Source organism: Ovis canadensis, chromosome 7 (genome assembly GCF_042477335.2).
Source record: "Ovis canadensis isolate MfBH-ARS-UI-01 breed Bighorn chromosome 7, ARS-UI_OviCan_v2, whole genome shotgun sequence".
NCBI lineage: Eukaryota > Metazoa > Chordata > Mammalia > Artiodactyla > Bovidae > Ovis > Ovis canadensis.
This window is the reverse complement of record NC_091251.1, coordinates 32,779,853-32,806,682: the sequence shown is the minus strand read 5'-3', so window position 1 is coordinate 32,806,682 and position 26,830 is coordinate 32,779,853. Positions and strand designations below refer to the sequence as shown.

The window sequence follows — 26,830 nt, the reverse complement described above, 5'->3', positions numbered from 1 at the left end:
TGGCAATGCAGGAGACCTGGGTTAGATCCCTGGGTTGGGAAAATCCCCTGGAGAAGGGAATGACAACCCACTCCAGTATTCTTGCCTGGAGAATGCCATGGACTGGGGAACCTGGTGGGCTATAATCCATGGGGTCGCAAAGAGTCAGACATAACTGAGCTACTAACACTTTCACTTTTCGGGTGTCTAGATTCAAATACTTCCAGCTGGAAGCTTCTGGCCAGCAAAGTAACAGGAACAGCCTAAAAAAACAGAGGAACCGATCCTCGCTGGAGGATCATCCAGGAACACTTCTCCCCCAACACACGCACGTGCACACACACACACACACACATACACACACACACCCTAACCAGGCTTGTATAACCATCTGCCTTCACCCAACCCACCATCCCTTCTTCATTATCTGTCCTAGGTGGAGCCATTCAGCTCCCCCTTCCTTCTCTGTAGCCCAGGCTTACAGTGTTCCCAGTCCTAGGAATCTATCTCAGATTCTGTGTCCTGCTGCTGGAGGGTCAGGGTTGTCCTCCCAACAGGAGGTTTGGGCCAGAATTAAAGAACAAAACAAGAACATTAAAAACTGCACCATAATGCCAGGGGAAATCTGTCATCACATTGGGAGTTGTTTTGTTCTAATAACTTCAAATCGCTTAGCCCTTGCATGACCCTGAGAGCCAGCACCTCCTTCAAGTTGCGTCATAAGTGCCTCATATAGGGCGCCCTCACCCTGGCCCCGCTGTTAGGTTTGACCTATGACATTCAGAGAAGAGAGCACAGAAGAGGAAGAGGAAGATTTCCAGCTGGACGAATAAGGCACAGAGAACGAAGGGCCCAGCATCCAAAGTCAGCAATGGAGGTCCTTGTAAGGAAGACGGTGGATAAACCTCTTGAAATCCAGCAGTCCTTATCTCAATCCAGGTGTTAAATCGTAGGTATTAACATTGCTGTTTGGTTTTAGTTGGGCTTGAAACAGTGTGCCTGGGCGTCTTCAGGACATCTTATCATAGTCCCAGACCTGGTGGGGACACAAGGAAAAGTGTCACTGCCCCAGTGATGAGAACGATTCATCCAATCCTCCTTGATGAGTCCTTCATTTAACAGATTTTTAAATTTATTTCATTTTGGTTGTGGTGGGTCTTCGTTGGCTTTCTCTAGTTGCGGTGAGCAGGGCTGCTCTCTGGCTGCCATGCACAGGGTTTCTCACTGTGGTGCCTCTCCGGTTGCAGAGCGTAGACTCTAGGAGCACGGGCTCCCATAGTTGTGGCTTGTGGGCCTCGTTGCTCTGTGGCACATGGACTCTTCCCAGATCAGGAATGGAAACTGCGTCCCCTGCATTGGCAAGCAGAGTCCCATCCATTGTACCCCCAGGGAAGTCCTGTTTGTTTATTTTGACTGCACTGGATCATAGTTGTGGCAACAGGGGATCTTGGATGCGGCATGTGAGGTTCCTAGTTTTGGTGTGTGAGATCTAGTTCCCTGACCGTGGATGGAACCCGGACTCCCTGCTTACTCCCTGGACCACCAGGAAAGTCACCCTGATGGGTCATTCTTAACCTGCCAGTTCTTGATGTCCATCCCTAATTTCTGGGTCACAATTGCCCCCCTTCCCCTCCCTGCCTTCTCTCAGTCCCAGTGGCCCTCTCTTTGGGAGAAATACAGTGTGTGATGGAAGTGACCACTCTTGGACCATGTCTTGGGAACTGCTAGGTCTCCATTGGGTCCCTGCTCCTGGGAAAACAACTGAGACAGACTATGTGAGCTGCAACAGCTCCAGCCAGTGACCAAGGCTCAGTCCTCGTACAGGGCCCCTGCCTCCCCACTCACACCGCTGATGGAAACCAGGCTTTCCTCCCGCCTCACCCAAGATTCCCACATCAAATGTGGGGCATTACTCCTCATTGGCTTAACTGCTTTTTCCACGTTTGTGGCTGGCAGTGGCGAATGCATTCAATCTTGCATTTGTTTTCTTAAAACAGGACTTTCAGCACAATAACGTATTTGGCATCTCTTCTCCTTTCCTCATTTCCCAAGATGAGATCATCACAAACACAACTTCTAAAGAAATCTCTACAACCAGACTTTTCGAGGAAACCCGACACCTCCACAGACAAGTGGTGATCAGCCTCAGGTTTTCAATAGGGAGCTTTAGCAGCAGCAAGGACTGTCCATTCAGGGAGAGGGGTGATACCTCTGAGGAATGACACCAGCAAACAAGTTCCTCCCCTCACCCTAGAATTTTCCCCACCAGCCCTTCATCATTCTGATGGGGTCAGCATTGTTGTCAAAATGTGTTCCTCTCCATCACTCCACACCCTCCACCCTAAGTACTCCCTCCCCTCAGGGAAAGGAAGTCTATCAGAAAAGGTTCTCTCAAACTGGACAGACGGGATACTTCCTCCCATAAGTCGCCCTCAGGATGCAGGTGCCAACTTCAACCCTGATTGGATCTGACATGCCTTGCCCACAGTGTTCTCTGCTTGTCTCATGCTTTATCTCCATAAGCATTTGAGAGCTCCCTCGGGGCAGGGACCCAGGCTTATTCACCTCCAGGTTCCTCACCCCTGCTCCTCCTGTACCCGCCCTACATCTTGTAGCTGAAAGAATAATTGAACTCTGGAGCAAATGCCTTAACCCTGGCTGGAAGGACTGAGGTGTAGACAGTACAACAGACTGGAAGCCAGGACACCAAGGCTCACCTCCCAGCCCTGCCAGGGACTGGCCATGTGGTGGCAGGGGTGGGGGAAGAGTGGGTCATCTGTTCAGGGTCTCTGTCTCTTTTTCCTCCAAAAGAATCCACCTCAGGCTCCCCTGCAGCCAGCCACTTCTGAGAGCATCAGGAGAATTTCCCCCTTAGCCCTGTAGCAGGCAGGACTAATGAAGCTATTGCCACAAACAAGTGGTCTGCAAAGCCAAGAAGGGGCTAATGGTGGTGGCGGTAAAGTCGTGTCAGACTCTTGCAACCCCATGGACTGTAGCCTGCAGGTTGCTTTGTCCATGGGATTCTCCAGGTGAGAATACTGGAGTGGGTTGCCATTTCCTCCTTCAGGGGAATTTTCCCTATCCAGGAATCAAATCCTGGTCTCCTGAATTGCAGGCAGATTCTTTACCAATAGAGCTTCGAGGGAAGCCCTAAGAAGGAACTAAGTTTGCCTCCAAATTCCCTGCTTCCCCCGCAACCCCAAGTTTTTCCCTCCATGGTTGACATAGCCTTTGCTACCCTGCGCCCCCTTCTGGTGATAAGTGGAAAGAGCCCACGCACCCCCACCCCCACCCCTCCCCCGCTCCACCCCTCCTCCGCTCCACCCCCCCCCCGCCCCGCCCACGCCAACCCCCGCCCTAGGTCCACGAGGATACTCCTCAATACTTGGAGCTGGAGGAGGGAGTGGGAGGAGAGAAGAGGGGAAAGCAGTGTGGACTGGGGCTGTGGAGGTCAGGGAAGGGTCCAGAGTAATCCTTTTAAACACAGGCAAATTAAGTCATTCCTCTGCTCAGAATCCTCCAGGGTAAAAGCTGAGTCTGACCCGGGGTTTCTGAGTCTTTGAGTAGGCTCTCTCTAGTTTCAGGGAGCGGGGCTATTCTCTGTTGTGGTGCATGGGCTTCTCACTGTGGTGGCTTCTCTTGTTGTGGAGCATAAGCTGTAGGTGCATCAGCTCAACAGTTATGGCACACTTGGGCTCAGTTGCTCCCCTGCAGCATGTGGACTCTTCCTGGACCGAACCCATGTTCCCTGCATTGGCAGACAGATTCCTAATCACTGGGCCACCAGGAAGTCCAGTCTGGTTTTTAAACAGGGACGAAAGATGAAAGTTTGGAACAGCAATAATCACATATACTCTTCCCCTCCCTTATCTATTTAGGGGTTTGCAGGCAAGATTACAGCAGGGCAGATGGTTGCTAGGGGGAGGCAGGACTCCAGATCTCCAGGTTCAGAGTCTGTGCCTTACCTCCTGACCCATCTTGTTTCAGCTGCTCCCCTGACATGACTGAAGCCACCTGACCTCAGTCCTTCTCAAGATCTGGCTTCTTGATTATGATTGTAATTCAACCCAAGTGTGGCAGGACAGATTCCTGGGAAGCAGACTCTAATATGGAGATTAGCACCCAGGAAGTTCATTAGGGATGCTTTTGTGCTCAACGCCTGAAGAAGAAAAGAACTGGGCAGAGAGAGATGTTGGGCCACAATATAGGCTCAAGAATGGCCTCAGCCAGCCCCAAGGGGCACTCTGAAGCTGGGATGACCTCTTTAGCATTATCTTGTGTTAGGGCCAGGGCTGGTCTTTTGTACCCAAGCACTGTTCAACCATTGGATGTGGGTCTCCTGGGAAGGGGGAATGGCCTGATCCAGGTTACTCTCTTCGGCAAAAACAATTCCCAAAGAAGACACAACTGAGAGCTATCTTCCTGCAGAGATGCTATGAGTGTTGGGAACAGGCTCTTCAGTCATGAATGAGGATTCCTGCAGCCCAGCACAGCATCCATGTAGTAATAGTGATACATGTTTAATTAGCCCTTGTTCTAGGCCTGACTCAGGGTCTCCCTCAAACTCAGTGGGGTCTTAGAAACTTCAGGAACTTACCTAAGGCACCTAGGTACAGGTATCAGACTCCTGAATGGGAGTAAGAGGCCTTGAGTTCTAAGTCAGCTACTGACTCTCTTTGTGACATCAGGCAAGTCCCTGACCTCTCTTAGCCTCAGTTTCCCCATATGTATATGAGGGTTGAGCTGAGGTCCTTGGTCAATAGTTTGTGGCCTTATGATACCTAAAATCATGGATGGCAAGGAGTGAAGCCTGCCTGTGCCTCATTCTTGGACCTCAGAGCCCACACCACCAGCCCAGCCCTCTCGCTTTCTGAACGGTCAGACTCATGTCTTAATGGGCATGAGTCTGGGTATGGGACTCATGGGACTACAGGTTGAATAACCAAATACAAGTCAAAATTAGATCTAAGAGACAGTGAGCTCTTCCCAACTCCCCCAAACCTTCCCAGAATGGATTTCAGTTCTTCCCAATATTCATGGTTTCTGCCCTTACAAAGGGACACCACTGCGTATTTGACAGGCGAGATACTTGGAGGTCATTCAAGTTACCACCCTGTTTTCTGACATCACAGGTCACACAGAGACATCTATCTCCTAGGGAGTTATGATCTCACATTAGTTATTAGCAGCTCCTGGGGGCTGTCAGTGGGGCTTTTGGAAAAAAAGATAAAAGGTAATTTGGAAGTCTGCTTTTGCTTTGGGAATAATAAATCGTTAAATTATCTCCTTGCCACCAGTTTTACATTTCTCAGGATAGTCCTCTGTTCATCTAGCCTGGAGGTTCATTTTGGAATTGTTTTTGTAGATGGTTCATGCTTTTCTTCTAAGAGGAAACTGCCTTCGTTTCTCAGCTCTCCATTTTGACTTCTCATGACCAGAGTGAGATCAGGGAGAATGTGGTGCCCCCACCCACATTTCTAAACGAATGTGGAGTGTAAAGAAGGAAACAAGCCAAACAATAGCCGGGCGTAATCCTTGAAGTCATAGCACAAGAGAAGGGGAAGGCCCGCAAATACCACCTAGTCCATTTGCTCCCATGTTACAGATGGGAAAGCTAGGGAGAGGCAAGATGAGACCCCAGCTTCTTAACAAGTAGGAGATCCTTCAAAATAAGAGGAGGAAGACTTTCAGAATATGGCCTTGCATTTGAAATGACAGAGCAGATTTACAATCAACTTTTAAAGTAACCAATATATAATAGAAATAGAAAATAAGATGAAGAGCCATTGGGAGACCAAAACTATTGGGAAATTTCTAGAAAATGGAAAGCAGGAGGTTTCAGATTTCCATCTTGATGCTGAATTAAGAAAACTGAGGATTTCCTCCCCCGAATTCAGCCCTGAAGACAGTCTAATGAAAGAGGAGTGATGTATCCCAGAATCAAACTTGGAGAAATAGAAGTCAAGACAGGTCTCAGTCTGCGTGGATATGCAAATTAGAAGTGGAGAAAGTCAGATATCATGGATGGATGAGAATCTAGGGGAAGACTTTCTAGTTGTGGATTTTTTCTCCTCCACAATAATCTGCCTTTCCACTTCTATGGGCAGAAAACACCAATATTACACCAATATAATATCAGCTGCAAATGCAAGGTAACCTCAAAGGCAGTTTTGGAGCCAGCTAGGGTGAGAAATGGGCTTCCCTGGCAGCTCAGTGGTAAAGAATCCACCTGCCAACGCAAGGGATGGAGGTTCCATGTCTGGGTCAGGAAGATCCCCTGGAGAAGGGAATGGCAACCCACTCCAGTACTCTTGCCTAGAAAATCCCATGGACAGAGGAGCCTGGCAGGCTACAGTCAATGGGGTTCCAAAGAGTTGGACACAACTTAGTGCCTAAACAACAACAGGGGTGAGAAATAGATTCAACAAACAAAGGCTGGCAGGCAGCCACTGAACAGTCTCGCCTTCTTCCCCCACACCTTGATTGGGAAAAATGACTACACAGAGAGGCAGCTCTTAGGAAAGAGGAGTGACTAGGGCAGAGTTCAAACACGTTCTTTGAAAGGCAGGGTTCTCTGGTCATTGACAAACAGGAAACAGATGCTCAGAGGCTCTGCACCCTGAGGCGCTCCCCTCATAACTTCAGCAGGAGGAGTCGAAGCAGGAATCTGGTCTTTAATCACACTCCTTCCAAAGTACACATTATTGGCTGAGAGAGCTGACACTTCCAAGGAGACAAGAGCTCTGAGCCGAAAACAACCAACAAAGGAATGACTATCACAGAAGTGAAATGAACAGACTGGGTAGAAGAAGAATTTACATTAAGAACAATACATATATCCTTTCAAGGCATAAGAGAAGCATTGTAAATATAAAGCAAGAAGAGCAATTATTACAAAAATAACTAGCAATACTGGGAATGACAAGTGTAATCATCGAAGGAAATAACTGGGGTAAGCAGCAGAATGTATTTGGCGAAAGAACAGACGAGAGTGTTGCAAGATTAGGCAGATGACAAAAGTCAACATAAAATATATCACAGAGGATACAGAGAAGTTAAGAGGTATGGATGCCAAAAGGGGAGTGGATGACATGCATTCAACTGGAGTCTCAGAAAAACAAGCAAGATAAATTATTTTAAGACACAATGTCAAATTATTTTCCTTAATTAAAAATATGGAGCCTTTGATTGAAATGCACCTTTGCAGCATAGCCAGTCTTCTTTCACAGAACATTTGCTGAAGGAGACCCAGGCTAGATCCCTGGGTCAGGAAGATCCCCTGGAGAAGGGAATGGCTATCCATGCCAGTATTCTTGCCTGGAAACTCCAGGGACAGAGGAGCCTTGCGGGCTACAGTCCATGGGGTCGCAAAGAGTCAGACGTGACTGAGCGACTAACATTTTCACTTTTCAATGAGTGACACAGGAGGCTGGGGGAACTGTGTAGCAGGAAGGGTGTAGAATAAGAAAGTGAAATTTCCCCACAGATTCACAGTGCTTAGGAGACAAAGTCCTGCTAGAGGAAGGCAGTGGTTGTGTCACACAGCTAGTCTCGATATTTGCCAAATTTTGAAGCTGTATTGATTTGGAGGCTAATCAAATCTCTTAAAGGCATAAACAAATTCCCCACGGTGTCTTATGACGATGGAAATAAAGACGTGACTAGTTCTCAATCAAACCAGAGGGAGACTGAGTCAAAAAGAACTAGAACCCAACCTCGATCTAGTTTATTTTCTAATCACACTGTTGTGATTGGCACCATATCTTATCTACGTAATATATAGAAAGGGTAAAACCTATTCAGGGAAAATTCTTCCGTCTTAGTTCATATGTGTAAGATCTCTGCATGCATGCTAAGTTGCTACCGTCCTGTCCAACTCTTTGCGACTGTATGGGATTCTTCAGGCAAGAATACTGGAGTGGGTTGCCATGCCCTCCTCCAGGGGATCTTCCCCATCCAGGAAGTGAACCCGCGTCTTTTAGGTCTTCTGCATTGGCATGTGGGTTCTTTACCACTAGTGCCACCTGGCAGATCTCTAGTATACAATAAAGAATTACAAGGCATGTGAAAAGGCAGGAAAAAGTGGTCATATGTGCTCAGGAGAAAAAAAGATAATAGAAGAAGACCCGCAGTTGACCCATATTTTCCAGTTACACAAGATTTTTATGATTTTTTTCTTTGAGAACAACGCCCTTTATTCAACACTAGTGAGGCAATGCATACAGCACTAAGGGTCTCCTGATTCACTCCATCACTGAAGTACCCCCGGGTATCCCCCTAGTGATGGTGCTGTCTGCACCACAGTCCACTGTAGCTACATGTTGCCACCTTTGTTTCTTTGTCCAAGTTTATGTACACCGTGGCTGGCCTTGGATCCCTTCATTCCTGTCACAAGATACCACCTGCCTTCTGACTTCACTCACAGGCTGCTCTGCTATCAGATCAATGGTAGAGTTTGCATTTACTTCTCTCTGACAACCTACAAATGAAAGTTGCCTATAGTTGGTAGGGTCATAAAACTGGCCAGTGTGTGTGACCTCCTCACCAGCTAGTGAGGACTGCACACTGAAGCACCTGGTGCCCCAGGGCAGGCTCCATGCCACCAGGCTGCCCTGGTCTAGCAGCCAGAGGAAGGTCACTGCTGCCACCACCTTGCCAGACATTGGGATACAGAGTCCCAGCCACTGGACCACCAGGGAAGTTGCTGCCCATTTTTTGCTTGTTTTTTTTTTTGTTTGTTTGTTTGTTATTGAAATGTATGAGCTGCTTGTATGTTTTGGAAATTAAGCATTTATTGGTTTCATCATTAGCAAATATTTTCTCCCAGTCTGTAGGTCATCTTTTCATTTTGTTTCTGGTTTCCTTTGTTGTACAAAAGCGTGTAAGTTTGATTAGGTTCTATTTGTTTATTTTTGCATGTATTTCAATTGCCTCAGACAAGGCATTTTTTCCCCTTCAAATATGTTGAAGGGGAAAATGGAAAGTATGACAAAATTGTTAAGAAGAATACTTTAGCAGAGAATTGTAATCTATAAAAAATATCAAATGGACTTTTTCTGGAGCTGCAAAGTATAATTTCTGAAATTACAAACTCATTGATGGATTTAACAGCAACAAACAGAATTGGTAAACCCAAAGGTCAATATGAATTATCCAAACTGAAGCCCACAGAGAAAAAACAATGGAAAGAAGAGACATGCAAGACACAATCAAAGGTTCACACATAGTGAAACTGGAATCCAAGCAGAGAGGATGGAAAGAATGAGTTAGAAGCAAAGTCGGAAGAGAGAAAGATCAAGAACTTTCCAAAACTGATCAAAGATATCAATGTATAGATTCAAGATACTTGGTAAAACCCAAGTAGGAGAGATACAAAGAAAATAATGCCTAAATACTTAGTCAAATGGCTGAAAACCAAAGTAAGTAACCAGTAGCCAGAGAATAAGTAAGTAGCCAAGTAGCTAAGTAAACCCGTAGCTAAGTAAAAAGAAGCCAGAGAATAAAGACGCGTTATGCACTCATCTCACACGCTAGCAAAGTAATGCTCAAAATTCTCCAAGCCAGGCTTCAGCAGTACGTGAACCATGACCTTCCAGATGTTCAAGCTGGTTTTAGAAAAAGGCAGAGGAACCAGAGATCAAATTGCCAACATCCGCTCGATCATCAAAAAAGCAAGAGAGTTCCAGAAAAACATCTATCTCTGCTTTATTGACTATGCCAAAGCCCTTGACTGTGTGGATCGCAATAAACTGTGGACAATTCTGAAAGAGATGGGAATACCTGACCACCTGACCTACCTCTTGAGAAATCTGTATGCAGGTCAGGAAGCAACAGTTAAAACTGGACATGGAACAACAGACTGGTTCCAAATAGGAAAAGGAGTACGTCAAGGCTGTATATTGTCACCCTGCTTATTTAACTTACATGCAGAGTATATCAGGAGAAACGCTGGGCTGGAGGAAGCACAAGCTGGAATCAAGATTGCCAAGAGAAATATCAATAACCTCGGATATGCAGATTACACCACCCTTATGGCAGAAAGTGAAGAGGAACTAAAAAAGCCTCTTGATGAAAGTGAAAGAGGAAAGTGAAAAAGTTGGCTTAAAGCTCAACATTCAGAAAACAAAGATCATGGCATCTGGTCCCATCACTTCATGGGAAGTAGATGGGGAAATAGTGGAAACAGTGTCAAACTTTATTTTCTGGGGCTCCAAAATCACTGCAGGTGGTGATTGCAGCCATGAAATTAAAAGATGCTTACTCATTGGAAGAAAAGTTATGACCAACCTAGATAGCATATTCAAAAGCAGAGACATTACTTTGCCAACAAAAGTCCGTCTAGTCAAGGCTATGGTTTTTCCTGTGGTCATGTATGGATGTGAGAGTTGGGCTGTGAAGAAAGCTGAGCACCAAAGAATTGATGCTTTTGAACTGTGGTGTTGGAGAAGACTCTTGAGAGTCCCTTGGACTGCAAGGAGATCCAACCAGTCCATTCTGAAGGAGATCAGCCCTGGGTGTTCTTTGGAAGGAATGATCCTAAAGCTGAAACTCCAGTACTTTGGCCACCTCATGGGAAGAGTTGACTCATTGGAAAAGACTCTGATGCTGGGAGGGATTGGGGGCAGGAGGAGAAGGGGATGACAGAGGATGAGATGGCTGGATGGCATCACTGACTCGATGGATGTGAGTGTGAATGAACTCCGGGGGTTGGTGTTGGACAGGGAGGCCTGGCGTGCTGCGATTCATGGGGTCGCAAAGAGTCGGACATGACTGAGCGACTGAACTGAAATGAACTGAACTGAACTGATGTACTTTCAAAGGAGCAACAGTAAGATTTGATCATTTTGCATCAAAATTTTGGAAGCTGCAGAAATTGAATGACCTTTCTTAAGGTGCTGAAAGAAAAAGAAAACCTGCAAATGTAATTCTATCTCCAACAAAAATACTTAAAATATGAAAGCAGGGAGGGTAAATTGGGAGACTGGGATTGACGTATACACACTGTTATATATAAAATAGATAATTAATGAGATCCTACTGTATAACACAGGGAACTCTACTCAAAACTTTGTAATGGCCTATATGGGAAAAGAATCTTAAAATGAATGGATATATGTATATGTATAACTGATTCACTTTGCTCTACACCCAAAACTAACACAACATTGTAAATCAACTATACCCCAGTAAAAACTTTTAAAAATATGAAAGCAAAATAATGACATTTTTCAAACCAAAAAAGTAAAAAAGAAAAACCCAAAGTGTGGCCAAAATAATATGCTACTGGAGAATGGATAGTCAAATAAACTAATGGAATCAAATAAGAGAGTCCAGATATAGATCCACATATATACAAACAAATGATTTTTTATTAAAATGACCAAGCAAATTCAATAGGGAAAGGAAAATATCCTTAATAAATGATGCTAGAAAAATTGGATATCCATATGAGAAGTAAAGGACCTCAACCTATACACAAAACAATTTGAGTCGGATTACAGGCTGAAACATAAGTTAAAATAATAAATAATAAAGCTACTAGAGGTGCTGGGGGAATATTTTTGTGACCTCTGGATAGGCAAAGAATTTTTAGGAAGGATCCAGAAAGTATAAACCATAAAAGATTGATTAATTGGACTTCATCAAAATTTAAAATTTCTATTCATCAGAAAGCACCATCAAGAAAATAGGCAAGGGACTTCCATGGTGGTGCAGTGACTAGGACTCCACGATCCCAATGCAGGGGGCCTGAGTTCGATTCCCTGGACAGGGAACTGGGTCCCACATGCTGAAACTAAGAGTCCACATGCCACAGTGAAGATTGAAGATCCTTCATGCTGCAACTAAAACCTGATCCAGCCAAATAAAATAAAACAAATATTAGGGAAAGAAAGCCAAGGGGAGATCAAGAGGCCAGTCTCTAAGATGGTACTGAAGAAAGACAAGAAGCCCAAGAAAGTCAACCTGGAAATTTAATTTGAACCTTACTCACAGAGTCAAAAGATAGAACTTTTGACTCTGGAAATTTTGAGTGGTTTCTATAGAAGGTTAAAGTGAATGGAAAGACTAGAGATCTTGGGAATGTTACTCACATTGAATCCTTCAAGAATAAAATCACAGTTGTTTCTCAGAAACAGTTCTCTAAAAGGTATTTATAATACTTTACCAAGAAATACCTTAAAAAGAACAATCTTTGTGACTGGCTTCATGTGGTTGCATCTGAGAAGGAGACTTATGAACTTTGTTACTTCCAGATTAGTCAAGATGAAGCTGAGTCTGACTATGAGGAATAGATAAAGCCATCCTTTATAGGACTTTGCTTGCTAAAAAAAAAAATGAAGCATACAAGAGAAGCATCTTGAAATGGACCTTTAGTTTATCAGTGAATAAAAAAGCATGACTCTGTATGTGAAGCCTTCAGCTCCTTAAGTGTATGCTGTTTATATGGTGCTGGCTTTCCTTTAATACTTTTTTTTTTCAACATTTATTTATTTAGCTGCACTAGGTCTTAGTTGCAGCACGCGGGATCTTTAGTTGAGACACGTGAACCCATAGCGGCAGCATATGGGATCCAGTTCCCCATCCAGGGATCAATCCCCGGCCCCTGGCATTGGGAGGGCGGAGTCTCAGCCACTGGGCCACCAGGGAAGTCCCCCTTTAATACTTTTAAAATTTTTATTGGAGTATATTTGATTTACAATGTTGTGTTAGCTTCAGATGTACAGCAAAGTGAAATACAGTTATATATATGTCCACTTTTTTTAATTTTAAAGATTCTTTTCCCAAAAGGCCATTACAGAGTATTGAGTAGTGTTCTCTGTGCTATATAGCAGGTTCTTATTAGTTATCTATTTTATATATAGTAGTGTGTATATATCAGTCCCAACCTCCCAATTTATCCCTTCCCCCTTATCACCTGGTAACCATAAGTCTGTTTTCCACATCTATAACTCTACTTTTGTTTTGTAAACTTTTGTAGCACCCCCACCCCTGTTTAAATACTTTCTGTAAGCAATATTTAAATAGCTTATAGCTACTGGAATTTTTCAGGATTTCTGAAATGTACTGATTTTACAGATTTCCTTAAGTTAAAGTATATAGTGAAAAAATGAAGCACAATTTTGGGTACAACTTTGTATAATGAAATATTTAAATATCTTGACAGTCTCAAAAAAAAGCTGGGGGGTGGACAACAAAAATTAAAGAAAAAATAGGCAAGCCAAATTGGGAGTAATATTCACAATACATATATATGATGAAGGGCTTTTTTATCCACAGTATACAAAAAATTCTTACAACACAAGGATAAAAATAAAAGCAGCAGCACATTTTTTTTTAATGGGTAAAAAAATTCAAAACATTTCACCAAAGATAGGGAAATACAGCTAGTCAACTTAGATTTAAAAAGTGCTCAAAAGCATTAGTCATCATGGAAATGCTAATTAAAGCAATTAGGCACCACTACAATAAGGGAAATCATATATACCTGATATAATAGGTGAAACGAAATAGATTTACAATAGTTTGCAATACTAAATGTTGTATAAGATGTGGGTCAACTAGGTCTCTCACACATTGCTGCTGGAAGTCTAAAATGTAGCAATAACATTGGAAAACTGATGGTTTCCTAAAAAGTTAAGGATACAATTACCTTATGACTACCAATTCTACTAGAAAAATAAAAAAGCCTGTGTCCACAAAAAGTCTAGTATAAGAATGTTCATAGCAGTTTTATTAATAGTCCCAAACTGAAAATAACCCAGATGCCCATCAAAAAGAGAATAAACAAATTGTGGTATAGTCATACTATGAAACACTATTAAACACTAAAAAGGATACAAGTGATAACACAGATGAATCTCAAAAATATTATTCTGATTGAAAAAAGCCAGATGCATAAAAATACATTCTATTATTATTCCTGGAATGTCAGGTGCATGAATCAAGGCAAATTGGAAGTGGTCAAACAAGAGATGGCAAGAGTGAACTTCAACATTCTAGGAATCAGCGAACTAAAATGGACTGGAATGGGTGAATTTAACTCAGATGACCATTATATCTACTACTGCAGGCAGGAATCCCTCAGAAGAAATTGGAGTAGCCATCATGGTCAACAAAAGAGTCCAAAATGCAGTACTTGGATGCAATCTCAAAAACGACAGAATGATCTCTGTTCATTTCCAAGGCAAACCATTCAGTATCACAGTAATCCAAGTCTATGCCCCAACCAGTAATGCTGAAGAAGCTGAAGTGAACGGTTCTATGAAGACCTACAAGACCTTTTAGAACTAACACCCCAAAAAGATGTCGTTTTTATTATAGGGGACTGGAATGCAAAAGTAGGAAGTCAAGAAACACCTGGAGTAACAGGCAAATTTGGCCTTGGAATGCAGAATGAAGCAGGGCAAAGACTAATAGAGTTTTGCCAAGAAAACGCACTGGTCATAGCAAACACACTCTTCCAACAACACAAGAGAAGACTCTACACATGGACATCACCAGATGGTCAACACCAAAATCAGATTGATTATATTCTTTGCAGCCAAAGATGGAGAAGCTCTATAGAGTCAACAAAAACAAGACCAGGAGCTGACTGTGGCTCAGATCATGAACTCCTTATTACCAAATTCAGACTTAAATTGAAGAAAGTAGGGAAAACTGCTAGACCATTCAGGTATGACCTAAATCAAATCCCTTATGATTATACAGTGGAAGTGAGAAATAGATTTAAGGGCCTAGATCTCATAGATAGAGTGCCTGATGAACTATGGAATGAGGTTCGTGACATTGTACAGGAGACAGGGATTAAGACCATCCCCATGGAAAAGAAATGCAAAAAAGCAAAATGGCTGTCTGGGGAGGCCTTACAAATAGCTGTGAAAAGAAGAGAGGCAAAAAGTAAAGGAGAAAAGGAAAGATATAAGCATCTGAATGCAGAGTTCCAAAGAATAGCAAGAAGAGATAAGAAAGCCTTCTTCAGCGATCAATGCAAAGAAATAGAGGAAAAGAGCAGAATGGGAAAGACTAAAGATCTCTTCAAGAATATTAGAGATACCAACAGAACATTTCATGCAAAGATGGGCTCGATAAAGGGCAGAAATGGTATGGACCTAACAGAATCAGAAGATATTAAGAAGAGGTGGCAAGAATACACAGAACTGTACAAAAAAGATCTTCGTGACCCGGATAATCACGATGGTGTGATCACTCACCTAGAGCCAGATATCCTGGAATGTGAAGTCACGTGGGCCTTAGAAAGCATCACTACAAAAGCATCACTAGTGGAGGTGATGGAATTCCAGTAGAGCTATTTCAAATCCTGAAAGATAATGCTGTGAAAGTGCTGCATTCAATATGCCAGCAAATTTGGAAAACTCAGCAGTGGCCACAGGCCTGGAAAAGGTCAGTTTTCATTCCAATCCCAAAGAAAGGCAATGCCAAAGAATGCTCAAACTACTGCACAATTGCACTCATCTCACATGCTAGTAAAGCAATGCTCAAAATTCTCCAAGCCAGGCTTCAGCAATACGTGAACCGTGAACTTCCTGATGTTCAAGCTGGTTTTAGAAAAGGCAGAGGAACCAGAGATCAAATTGCCAACATCCACTGGATCATGGAAAAAGCAAGAGAGTTCCAGAAAAACATCTATTTCTGCTTTATTGACTATGCCAAAGCCTTTGACTGTGTGGATCACAATAAACTGTGGACAATTCTGAAAGAGATGGAAATACCTGACCACCTGACCTGCCTCTTGAGAAATCTGTATGCAGGTCAGGAAGCAACAGTTAGAACTGGACATGGAACAACAGACTGGTTCCAAATAGGAAAAGGAGTACGTCAAGGCTGTATATTGTCACCCTGCTTATTTAACTTACATGCAGAGTATATCATGAGAAACGCTGGGCTGGAGGAAGCACAAGCTGGAATCAAGATTGCCGGGAGAAATATCAATAACCTCAGATATGCAGATTACACCACCCTTATGGCAGAAAGTGAAGAGGAACTAAAAAGCCTCTTGATGAAAGTGAAAGAGGAGAGTGAAAAAGTTGGCTTAAAGCTCAACATTCAGAAAACTAAGATCATAGCATCCAGTCCCATCACTTCATGGGAAGTAGATGGGGAAAAAGTGGAAACAGTATCAGACTTTATTTTTTTGGGCTCCAAAATCACTGCAGATGGTGACTGCAGCCATGAAATTAAAAGACACTTACTCCTTGGAAGAAAAGTTATGACCAACCTAGATAGCATATTCAAAAGCAGAGACATTTCTTTGCCAACTAAGGTCCATCTAGTCAAGGCTATGGTTTTTCCAGTGGTCATGTATGGATGTGAGAGTTGGACTGTGAAGAAGGCTGAGCACCGAAGAACTGATGCTTTTGAACTGTGGTGTTGGAGAAGACGCTTGAGAGTCCCTTGGACTGCAAGGAGATCCAACCAGTCCATTCTGAAGATCAGCCCTGGGTGTTCTTTGGAAGGAATGATGCTAAAGCTGAAACTCCAATACTTTGGCCACCTCATGTGAAGAGTTGACTCATTGGAAAAGACTGTGATGCTGAGAGGGATCGAGGGCAGGAGGAGAAGGGGATGACAGAGGATGAGATGGCTGGATGGCATCACTGACTCGATGGATGTGAGTGTGAATGAACTCCGGGGGTTGGTGTTGGACAGGGAGGCCTGGCGTGCTGCGATTCATGGGGTCGCAAAGAGTCGGACATGACTGAGTGACTGAACTGAACTGATTATTATTTCATTCACGTGAAATTCTAGAATAGACAAAATTGCCATAATTATAAAAATTGGAATAGTTGCTTCTGGAAAGGCGAGAGATTGTGAAAGAGCACAAGGGGACATTCTGAGGTGAACAAATGTCTGTTTCCAACAAAACTGATTAAAGAGTCCATTGAAGATCTATGATTTTCACTAAATATAATTTACACCTCAAAAAACATGCTTACTGAAGGCATTTTAAATTATGAACAAGGCAAGGATGAATAATATCCCCACCTCTGTTCAACCTTAGCATTAGAATAACACAAATTAAAAAGTGAAGAAAGAGATTTAAGGTTTGGAGAAGAGAAAAAATATAATTATTTTCAAAGGATAAATGTGATCATATGCATAGAAAACTCAACAGAATATCCGATAATTTTTTACATTAGTAAACCCAGTTGCAACAGTAATAAAATTTTAAAGTCAGTAGCATTCCTCAGTGGCAACCCACTCCAGTACTCTTGCCTGGAAAATCCCATGGACGGAGGAGCCTGATTGGTTGCGGTCCATGGGGTCGCTATGAGTCGGGCACAACTTAGCGACTTCACTTTCACTTTTCACTTTCATGCATTGGAGAAGGAAATGGCAACCCACTCCAGTGTTCTTGCCTAGAGAGTCCCAGGGACGGAGGAGCCTGGTGGGTTTCCGTCTATCGGGTCACACAGAGTTGGACATGACTGAAGCGACTTAGCAGTAGCAGCAGCAGCATTCCTCTATATCATTTGTTAACAATCTGACTATGTAATAGAAACTCAGATCACATTCACAATAGCAATAAGCACTATATAATATTCATAGAAACTAATCTATCAAAGAACATACAAGAAAAGCTTTAAATCTCTAATGAAAGACATAAATGAAGACCAGGATGTTTGGAAAGATATACCATGTTAAAGAGTGGGATATTTTAACACCACAAAGATGTAAATTATCCTTCAAATTAACAATACTTTGAGTAGAATTTCTATCAGAAATAATCTAGAAACTTAACAAATTGATTCTGAAATGTATAGGAAAGAATAGAAGATCATAGATAACTAAATACTTTGAGGAAAAGCACAAATTCTCCCTAATGTGTATTTCCATATTATACAAAACTATAGTACCTTTGTAGAACTGGAGTGGAAGCAAATAAATAGTTCAATGGAACAGAAACAGATATCAATAAGTTTTAAATATGACAAGGATGGAATCAGAAATCAGTGAAAAAATAATGAATTTTGAGAATATTGACTCATTTTGTGGATTATGATAAAAGATCTCTATACCTTTAAACATGAATTATTTAGATATATATAAAATCTAAGTGTGGAAAGTATATATATCACATCTTGTGACCTTGGGATGGGAAACGATTTCTTAAACAAGATCTCCAATGCAGAAAATTTAATCTGGGAAAAATTGATGACTTATCTACATTAGCATAAAGGATTTCTGCTCAGTGAAGGACACCATCGACAAAGTTAACAGTTGAGCAGTGGAGAGAAGATCATTTCAACATTGAAAACTGATGAGGTAGCAATATCTTCTAGACCCTACGGACCTCTAACAAGTAACAAGAAAATAATAGGAACCAGAATAAAAATGGAAAAAGTATATGAGATTGGTAGTCATTAGTTCCACTCACCAAATATTTTTCTTTTTTTGTTGTTTATTTTTAAATTAATTTTTATTGGGGTATAGTTGATTTACATTGTTGCATTAGTTTCTGCTATACAGCAAAGTGAATCAGTTATACACATACATATATCCACTCTATTTAGACACTTTTCCCATATAGGTCATTACAGAGTACTGAGTTCCCTGTGCTATACAGTGGGCTCTTATTCAGTTCAGTCAGTTCAGTCACTCAGTCATGTCTGACTCTTTGAGACCCCATGGACTGCAGCACGCCAGGCTTCCCTGTCCATCATAACTCCCAGAGCTTGCTCAAACTCATGTCCATCGAGTTGGTGATGCCATCCAACCATCTCATCCTCTGTTGTCCCCTTCTCCTGCCTTCAATCTTTCCCGGCATCAGGGTCTTTTCCAATGAGTCAGTTCTTTGCATCAGACGACCAAAGTATTTTTATAAGTTATCTATTTTTTATATATAGTAGTATATGTGTATCAGTCCCAATACATTTCTGTCAACTTATACAAAAACCTTCATCTCTTCCTGAACCAATGGGCCCTTAAAAAAAAAAAAAACTTTCTAATTATTGAAGCAATAGTCATGTGAAGGAGAAGGCAATGGCACCCCACTCCAGTACTCTTCCCTGGAAAATCCCATGGGCGGAGGAGCCTGGTGGGCTGCAGTCCATGGGGTCGCTAAGAGTCGGACACGACTGAGCAATGTCACTTTCACTTTTCACTTTCATGCACTGGAGAAGGAAATGGCAACCCACTCCAGTGTTCTTGCTTGGAGAATCCCAGGGACGGGGGAACCTGGTGGGCTGCCATCTATGGGGTTGCACAGAGTCGGACACGACTGAAGTGACCTAGTAGCAGTAGCAGTTATGTGAAAAAAGTTGGAGGATGAAAAACAGATGCAAAGGAGGAAATGACTTCTCAGAGATAAGTCTGGTGAACAGTTTGTCACCAAATATTTCTCATTTTCCTCCTGGGTTTGTGGTACGATTACACTTTCTTGTCTCCATGAAGTTAGGTGTGACATGTAACTTGCTTAATTTCGGTAAAATTTCTTTGGAAGTGACGAGTGTCACTTCTAAGCAGAAACTTAAAGTCCTTAAACGGTTCTGCAGAAGCAGAGCCGTTGTGCAGTTTACCACATTTTTCCTGCCTTTGGTGTCCTGACAGGCAGTATTAGTGACGGTGGTGATTCCGTTAGCCTGGGTTTCTGAGCGGCTCTGATAAGTGGAGACTCCTGCTGACACGCAGTGACCCAGAAATACTGCTTTGTAGCTTTGAACTGTTAAGATTTCATGGTTGTCTGTCATATTAGCGTAATTTAGTTTATCCTGACTGATACAGAAGTGGGGTCCTACCAAACAATATTAGCTAAAATTTGTGCAATGACTTAAAACTGGTCAGCAGATGGTGAGGACACTGTGAGCACGTGTTTGAAGATAGCAGTTCGTGTTATTTTGTGGCAAACTATTGGGTAAAATTGCCACCTGCAATAACTTGGAAGGTAGGTCCTTACACCTTATACACTTTTAACCTGAGGGGAAAAGAAGATAGTAGCAAGCATTAGTTTCTGTTGACTGTGTTTGAAATAATCTCAGAAAATAACTGACATGTTTCCAAGCAGGAATGGAAGGAAACTGAGAGGGGCCAGAAAATTGGGCTCTTGTAAAGTTGGAAGTGATAACTGCTTCTCAACCCTAACAAGTAAAAGGAAAATGAGAAGGACTTGAAAGGTCAAAAGCCAGTTAACAACTCAGCGTTGGGACTTTCCTGGTGGTCCAGTGGCTAAAACTCTGAGCTTCCAACGTAGGGCACCCAGATTTGATCCCTGGTCAGGAAACTAGATCCTAAATACTGCACTTAAAAAAAAAAAAAGGCTCAGCTTTTGGTCAAGGATCAAGTCAAGTTTATGACCATTTTATCCAGTCATAAAAACTTTTGAATGGTTGAAGATGTCTCAATTTGAGGGTCCAACTAAAGGTGAGGTATCCGGCAATTCCTTTTGATTGGACAAAAGAGCTCCCAGGAAAGAGTCTAAATGTGCAGCTCTTCCATAAAAGCTGAATACCTTATTTGCAATTAAGTGAAAGGGAAGAGGTGGGAACTGGATGAGAAAGAAATAATGTAGCAAATCCAAGTCCATTTAGAAAATAACTGTGGATGAGCTCTGTCACATGGAACTGACTGGAATCAAATAAATAACAAGGCTACTGTGTTTTACAGAGCATTGTATTACCAAAAAAATTTCAGTGTTAACTTTAAAAGTCTGTGACCCTTTGAAACTTAAAATGACCCTAGGGCCTGCAACCATCAATGGACAGGAAATGTGTTGATGCCTACATCAGATAAGGCCAAAGAAGATGATAGAGAGGGAAGAATCTTCCAGAAGGTAGAACCAGGGGTTGCAAAGAATAAAGGACAAGGTAGCTACCCCCATGGAAGGAAATCTGGGTCAAAGCAAGGAACATATGCATCCCCCAAGGAACATATGAATAGAAGGTGGGTATGACTGCATGGAATATACAGCAAACCAAAATATGTTACCCCAACATGCCACTTTGGCAAAAGGACTGAATTGAGCTGAAGTCAGTGGAAAAGAAGCAAATACAAAAATAGTTCCCTGCCCTCTTCCTACTTGCCTTAAAGCAGGATATAAATTTTCAACGGTGTCCCCTCTCCCTTCTTTATGAATAAGAAACAAAAATTAATCACCAGAGGTAACTTTGGACCCTATCAGTCGGGAAACACCAGAGGAATCTACATAATAAATTTACTAACTAGCCTCTGCCTACCATTAATTCCCTGTATATTTATCTTCCTGCAGTTTGCTCTAGGAAGCCTAAGAAATTTTCTTTGTCCTGTCATTTTTCTATGAATTTGTTTTTCTTTGTTGAAGATGCTATATAAGCTGAAGTTCTAAGCCCCCTCCCTGAGTTACTCTACCTTGAGTTTCTCCCATGTATATATATGAAATATTTATGGGAATAACCTTCTGTTTGTTTTTCTCTTGTTAATCCGTCTTTTGTTACAGGGGCCCCAGTGAGAACCTAAAAGAGTAGAAGGAAAAAATTTCCCTACTTAACAATGTTTAGACAATTCTCTTAGGTAGGGAAGGGTGTATCTTATGAAGGGGGAAAAAAAACCCTGAATATTTGTTGACTAGAAGGACAGGTGATGCTTGGTTACCAAATATTTTCAGTTCTCCTTCTCGACAGTAGGATTGTACTTTCCCATATTCTTGAGGTTAAATGTGGTCATGTAACTAGTTATGGCCAAGAAATGTGAGTGGAAATGATTTGTATCATTTCCGGGTGGAAGCTCCAGAGCCAATGCATGATTCATCATGTTCTCTTTTCCTCTGGGATAATGACTGGCAGTGTCCAAGATTATGGCTGCTTCAACACCCCTGGTCCCTGAGTGGCTAAGGACTAGAGCTCCCCTGACAATCACTATGGACATGTAGCAAAAACAGAAAATAAACATTTCTTTTTTAAGCCAAAAAGTTTTTTTGAGTAGCATAATCTAGGATATCCTGACTAACAGGCAGTTTGCAGATGGGAAAATCCAAATGGTTAACCTGTAGATGGGAAGAGATGCTCAAGAAACATAAATTAAAACAGCAATGAAATACTACTTCATGTCCCTCCGATGGGCAAAAATTAGAAAGCATAAAAATAGCAAATATTGAAATATATGGGGAAATAAGAATCCCTATGAAGTGTTTGTGGAAGTAGAGAGTTGTAGGTAACCTAGGTATTCAACATGGAAAAATAACTAAACAAATGGAGTAGAGGATTATGATGGGCCGCTAGAATACACTCTAAAGCATTAATTGTATATTTATAGAATATGGTGGGTATATATTTAACAGTGTTGACTGAAAAAAGAAACAAATCTTTTTAGTACCATTTATGTAAGTTAAAAATACATAAATGCTTAGTCATTCGTGTCTGATTTGTTGAGACCCTTTGGACAGGCTCCTCTGTCTGTGGAATTTTTCAGGTAAGAATTCTGGAGTGGGTTGCCATTTTCCTCCTCTAGGGGAATCTTCCTGACCCAGGGATTGAACCCATGTCTTCTGGGTCCCCTAAATGGCAGGTGGTTTCTTTACTCCCGGAGCCATCAGAGAAGCCCTAAAAATACATGAAGTAAAAATAAATTCTTCCTATAAAGAAGAATAGGAAAAAAAAAAAAAGAATGGGTTGATGGGACTTCCCTGGTGTTGCAGTGGTTAAGACTCTCTTCTTCCACCACAGAGGGTGTGGGTTTGACCCCTGGCAGAGGAACAAAGGTCTTGCATGCTGCCTGGCATGACCAAAAAATTAAAAAAGAAAAAAAGTTGGAATATTGCATGAAGACCAAAATAAATAATAGTAATAGTACCAATAGCAGTACCAATAGATGATGATGATGGAATGTTGTAGACTGATGATAACTGGTTACTGTGAACTGAGGATTAATTCAGTCCGATGCACCAAAGGCCCACAAAAGCAAAGTTCAATTAATGAAGATAGCATGCAATTGATGGAGAAAGCACAGCAGAGCAAATCACATGCTAAGCAAATATAGCAGTAATTTAAGACGTAAGTTAGAGATGTATTTTTCTCAGAGCTTCAAAGAGTTAACAAGGACAGGGAGCATGAGTGGACCATGGGTAACTAATTAAAGGTCTGCCCTGGAAAACTCAGCCAGTCATCATCTCCTCTATATATAGAGCAGCCGGCTGCAGTGTTTGGCCTCAGGATAAAGCCATGATTACCACTCTCTAATCAAACTGGAAAATCTGCCTGAGGGGGACTCCCAGTCGGGTCTTGGGATCAGAGAATCAGATTACGTGGAAGACAAGTGTTTAAATTCACAACATTTAAGGAGGAAAGAAGAAAGAAAATTTAAAATGCAGTCCACTCATGATTAAAATAAAGCACTCACCTTGAGTAAAGTCTTCCCTTTTTTAGCCACTTTATGAACTTTTCTGACTGTTTCTTACCTAGAGCCTTTCACCAATCCTGCAGTGAAGGAGAGATAGCAGTTGTGGAAATATAGCTTCAATTATTAAGAGAATGACTATAAAAAAGCTATATATCAACCTAGTCTTGCATTAAAAATATAAATAGATAATTAAGAATCATTAGACATTAGGAAAACCAACAGCATAGAAGAGAAGGACCAAGATGAACAAACAGGACATTCAACCCTAGAGGAAACAGTTAATTTAGGAAACAGAATTTTAAAAAAATTTAAATTACTGTTCTTGAAGATAGTCAAGCAAACTGCATCCATAAAGTAAGAATATGTAGCTATGAAAAGGTAGCAATAGAAGAACAATACAATATTACTGACATGCATTAAAAAAGAGAAAAACCATTGGGCAAGCATCCAATGTTGTTTTCCATATAAAACATTATTTCATTTCTAAGAAACAGAAATGGGCTTAAGCAATAAGGAAACAGAAAGTCTGGATGTAGGGGGTTCCAGAATTAGTTGATTTATTAACTCCGTGATACCATCTGGAGCCCAGGTTCTTTCCATACCTGTGTTCTGCCATCTCAGTCTCAAGCTGACAGCAAGATGACTGTCACAATTTTAGATGCTCTCCTGTGTTTCTTTCCTCTTAGGAATAAGAAAATCTTTACCAGAAGCCTTTTATTAATTTATCCTTATGTCTTATTACCCAAAACTGACTCACATTTCTGAGCCAATCACTAGCAAAATGAAACAGATTATCATTTTTTTTACCTGCTAATATTTAATTAACCAACTTTTCTTTTCTTTTTTTTAATAGAGGAAAATGCTTTACAATGTTGTGTTGGTTTCACCATACAACAATGTGAAACTGTCATAATTATATATATCCCCTCCTTCTGAAGCCTCTCTCACCACCCCACCATCCCATCCCTCTAGGTTGTCACAGAGCACCAGGGTGGGCTCTTTGTGTTATACAGCAGCTTCCCACTAGCTATCTATTTCACACATGATAGTGTATATATGTTAATGCTACTTTCTCAGTTTGTCCCATCCTCTCCTTCCCCTGCTGTGTACACAAGTCCATTCTCTTTATCTGTGTCTCCATTCCATGCCTGCAAATACATTCATCAGTCCTATTTTTCTAGATTCCCTATATATGCGTTAATATACAATATTTTTCTCTTTCTGACTTATTTCACTCTGTATAAGAGGCTCTAACTTCATCCACCTCACTGCAATTGACTCAAATTCGTTCTTTTTTATGGATGAGTAATATTCCATTGTATACATGTACCACAACTTCTTTATCCATTCATCTGTCAATGGACATCTATTTGGGTTGCTTCCACATCCTGGCTACTGTAAATAATGCTGCAATGAACATTTGGGGTACATGTATCTTTTTGAATTGTGGTTTTCTCAGGGTATATGCCCAGGAGTGGGATTGCTGGGTCATCATTATTCAGTAGTTAAATTGTGTTTAACTCTTTGTGACCCCATTGATTGCAGTATGCCAGTCTTCCTGGTCCTTTGCTCTGTCCTGGAGTTTGCTCAAATTCATGCCCATTGAGTTGATGATGCTGTATACCACTCCCTTCTCCTTTTGCCTTCAATCTTTCCTGGCATTAGGGTCTTTACCAATGACTCTGATGTATCAGGCTCTTTGTATCAGGTGGCCAAAGTACTGGAGGTTCAACTTCAGCATCAGTCCTTTCAATGAATATTCAGGGTTGATTTCCTTTAGAATTGACTTGTTTGATCTCCTTGCAGTCCAAGGGACCCTCAAGAGTCTTCTCTGGTGCCGCAATTTGAAAGCATCCATTCTTCAGTGCTCAGCCTTCTTTATGGTTTCTATTACTGATCTTGTAAAGAAGGAAATATAAGTTGAATACACAGCACGGGACTGAGAGAAGGGAAACGAACATTGTGAGTCCTAAAATTTTCCCAACTTACTGCCCTGATGAAGTTTTCTCAGTGCAGGAAGGGAGAACTCAACCAGAATTGGTATTGCCAAGTTGAAGAAACAGAGATTTGAATTTGGAAAGGCTATCATGGCTAGAATTTGTGGGGGACTATGCCAAAGCTCTTGACTGTGTGGATCACAATAAACTGTGGACAATTCCGAAAGAGATGGGAATACCAGACCACCTGACCTGCCTCTTGAGAAACCTGTATGCATGTCAGGAAGCAACAGTTAGAACTGGACATGGAAAAACAGACTGGTTCCAAATGGGAAAAGAAGTATGTCAAGGCTGTATATTGTCACCCTGCTTATTTAACTTACATGCAGAGTACATCATGAGAAATGCTGGGCTGGAAGAAACACAAGCTGGAATCAAGATTGCTGGGAGAAATATCAATAACCTCAGATATGCAGATTACACCACCCTTATGGCAGAAAGTGAAGAGGAATTAAAAAGCCTCTTGATGAAAGTGAAAAGGAGAGTGAAAAAGTTGGCTTAAAGCTCAACATTCAGAAAACAAAGATCATGGCATCTGGTCCCATCACTTCATGGGAAATAGATGAGGAAATAGTGGAAACAGTGTCAGACTTTTTTTTTGGGGGGCTCCAAAATCACTGCAGATGGTGACTGCAGCCATGAAATTAAAAGACACTTACTCCTTCGAAGAAAAGCTATGACCAACCTAGATAGCATATTCAAAAGCAGAGACATTTCTTTGCCGACTAAGGTCCATCTAGTCAAGACTATGGTTTTTCCAGTGGTCCTGTATGGATGTGAGAGTTGGACTGTGAGGAAGGCTGAGTGCCGAAGAATGGATGCTTTTGAACTGTGGTGTTGGAGAAGACTCTTGAGAGTCCCTTGGACTGCAAGGAGATCCAACCAGTCCATTCTGAAGGAGATCAGCCCTGGGTGTTCTTTGGAAGGAATGATGCTAAAGCTGAAACTCCAATACTTCGGCCACCTCATGTGAAGAGTTGACTCATTGGAAAAGACTCTGATGCTGGGAGGGATTGGGGGCAGGAGGAGAAGGGGACGACCGAGGATGAGATGGCTGGATGGCATCACTGACTCAATGGACGTGAGTCTGAGTGAACTCCGGGAGTTGGTGATGGACAGGGAGGCCTGGCGTGCTGAGATTCATGGGGTCACAAAGAGTCGGACACGACTGAGCGACTGAACTGACCTGAATACTGGAAAGGAGGAAGCTATGCAAACAGAAAGCTCTAGAGCAGGGAACCCTAAACCTCAGTCTGCACACCAGTACTGGTCTGAGGCCTGTTAGGAACAGAGCTGCACAGCAGAAGGTGAGTGGTGGGTGAGGGAGTGAAGCTTCATATGCTGCTCCCCATTGCTCTCCATCACTCGCATTACCACCTGAACACCGTTTCCCAGCTGTCTTCCATAAAACCTGTCCCTGGTACCAAAAAAGTTGGGGACTGCTGCTCTAGGATCAGCAGAAGGATACTTGAGACTAGTCTCTGGCTGAGTCTAAGCTGCACATGACTAGGGTGAAATCAGAAGGT

The 26,830-nt window shown here is 42.0% G+C and overlaps 1 protein-coding gene and 2 pseudogenes across 1 annotated transcript in view; 1 reads left to right on the top strand and 2 right to left on the bottom strand.

Annotated features, from left to right (window-relative positions):
• The window catches only part of CD276 (CD276 molecule), an 82,128-nt gene that overhangs the window by 42,376 nt on the left and 12,922 nt on the right, over nucleotides 1-26,830 (bottom strand). The window lies entirely within an intron of this gene.
• LOC138931573 (NADH dehydrogenase [ubiquinone] iron-sulfur protein 6, mitochondrial-like) lies at nucleotides 8,149-8,642 on the bottom strand (annotated as a pseudogene).
• LOC138443993 (ribosomal protein eL22-like) lies at nucleotides 9,383-12,272 on the top strand (annotated as a pseudogene).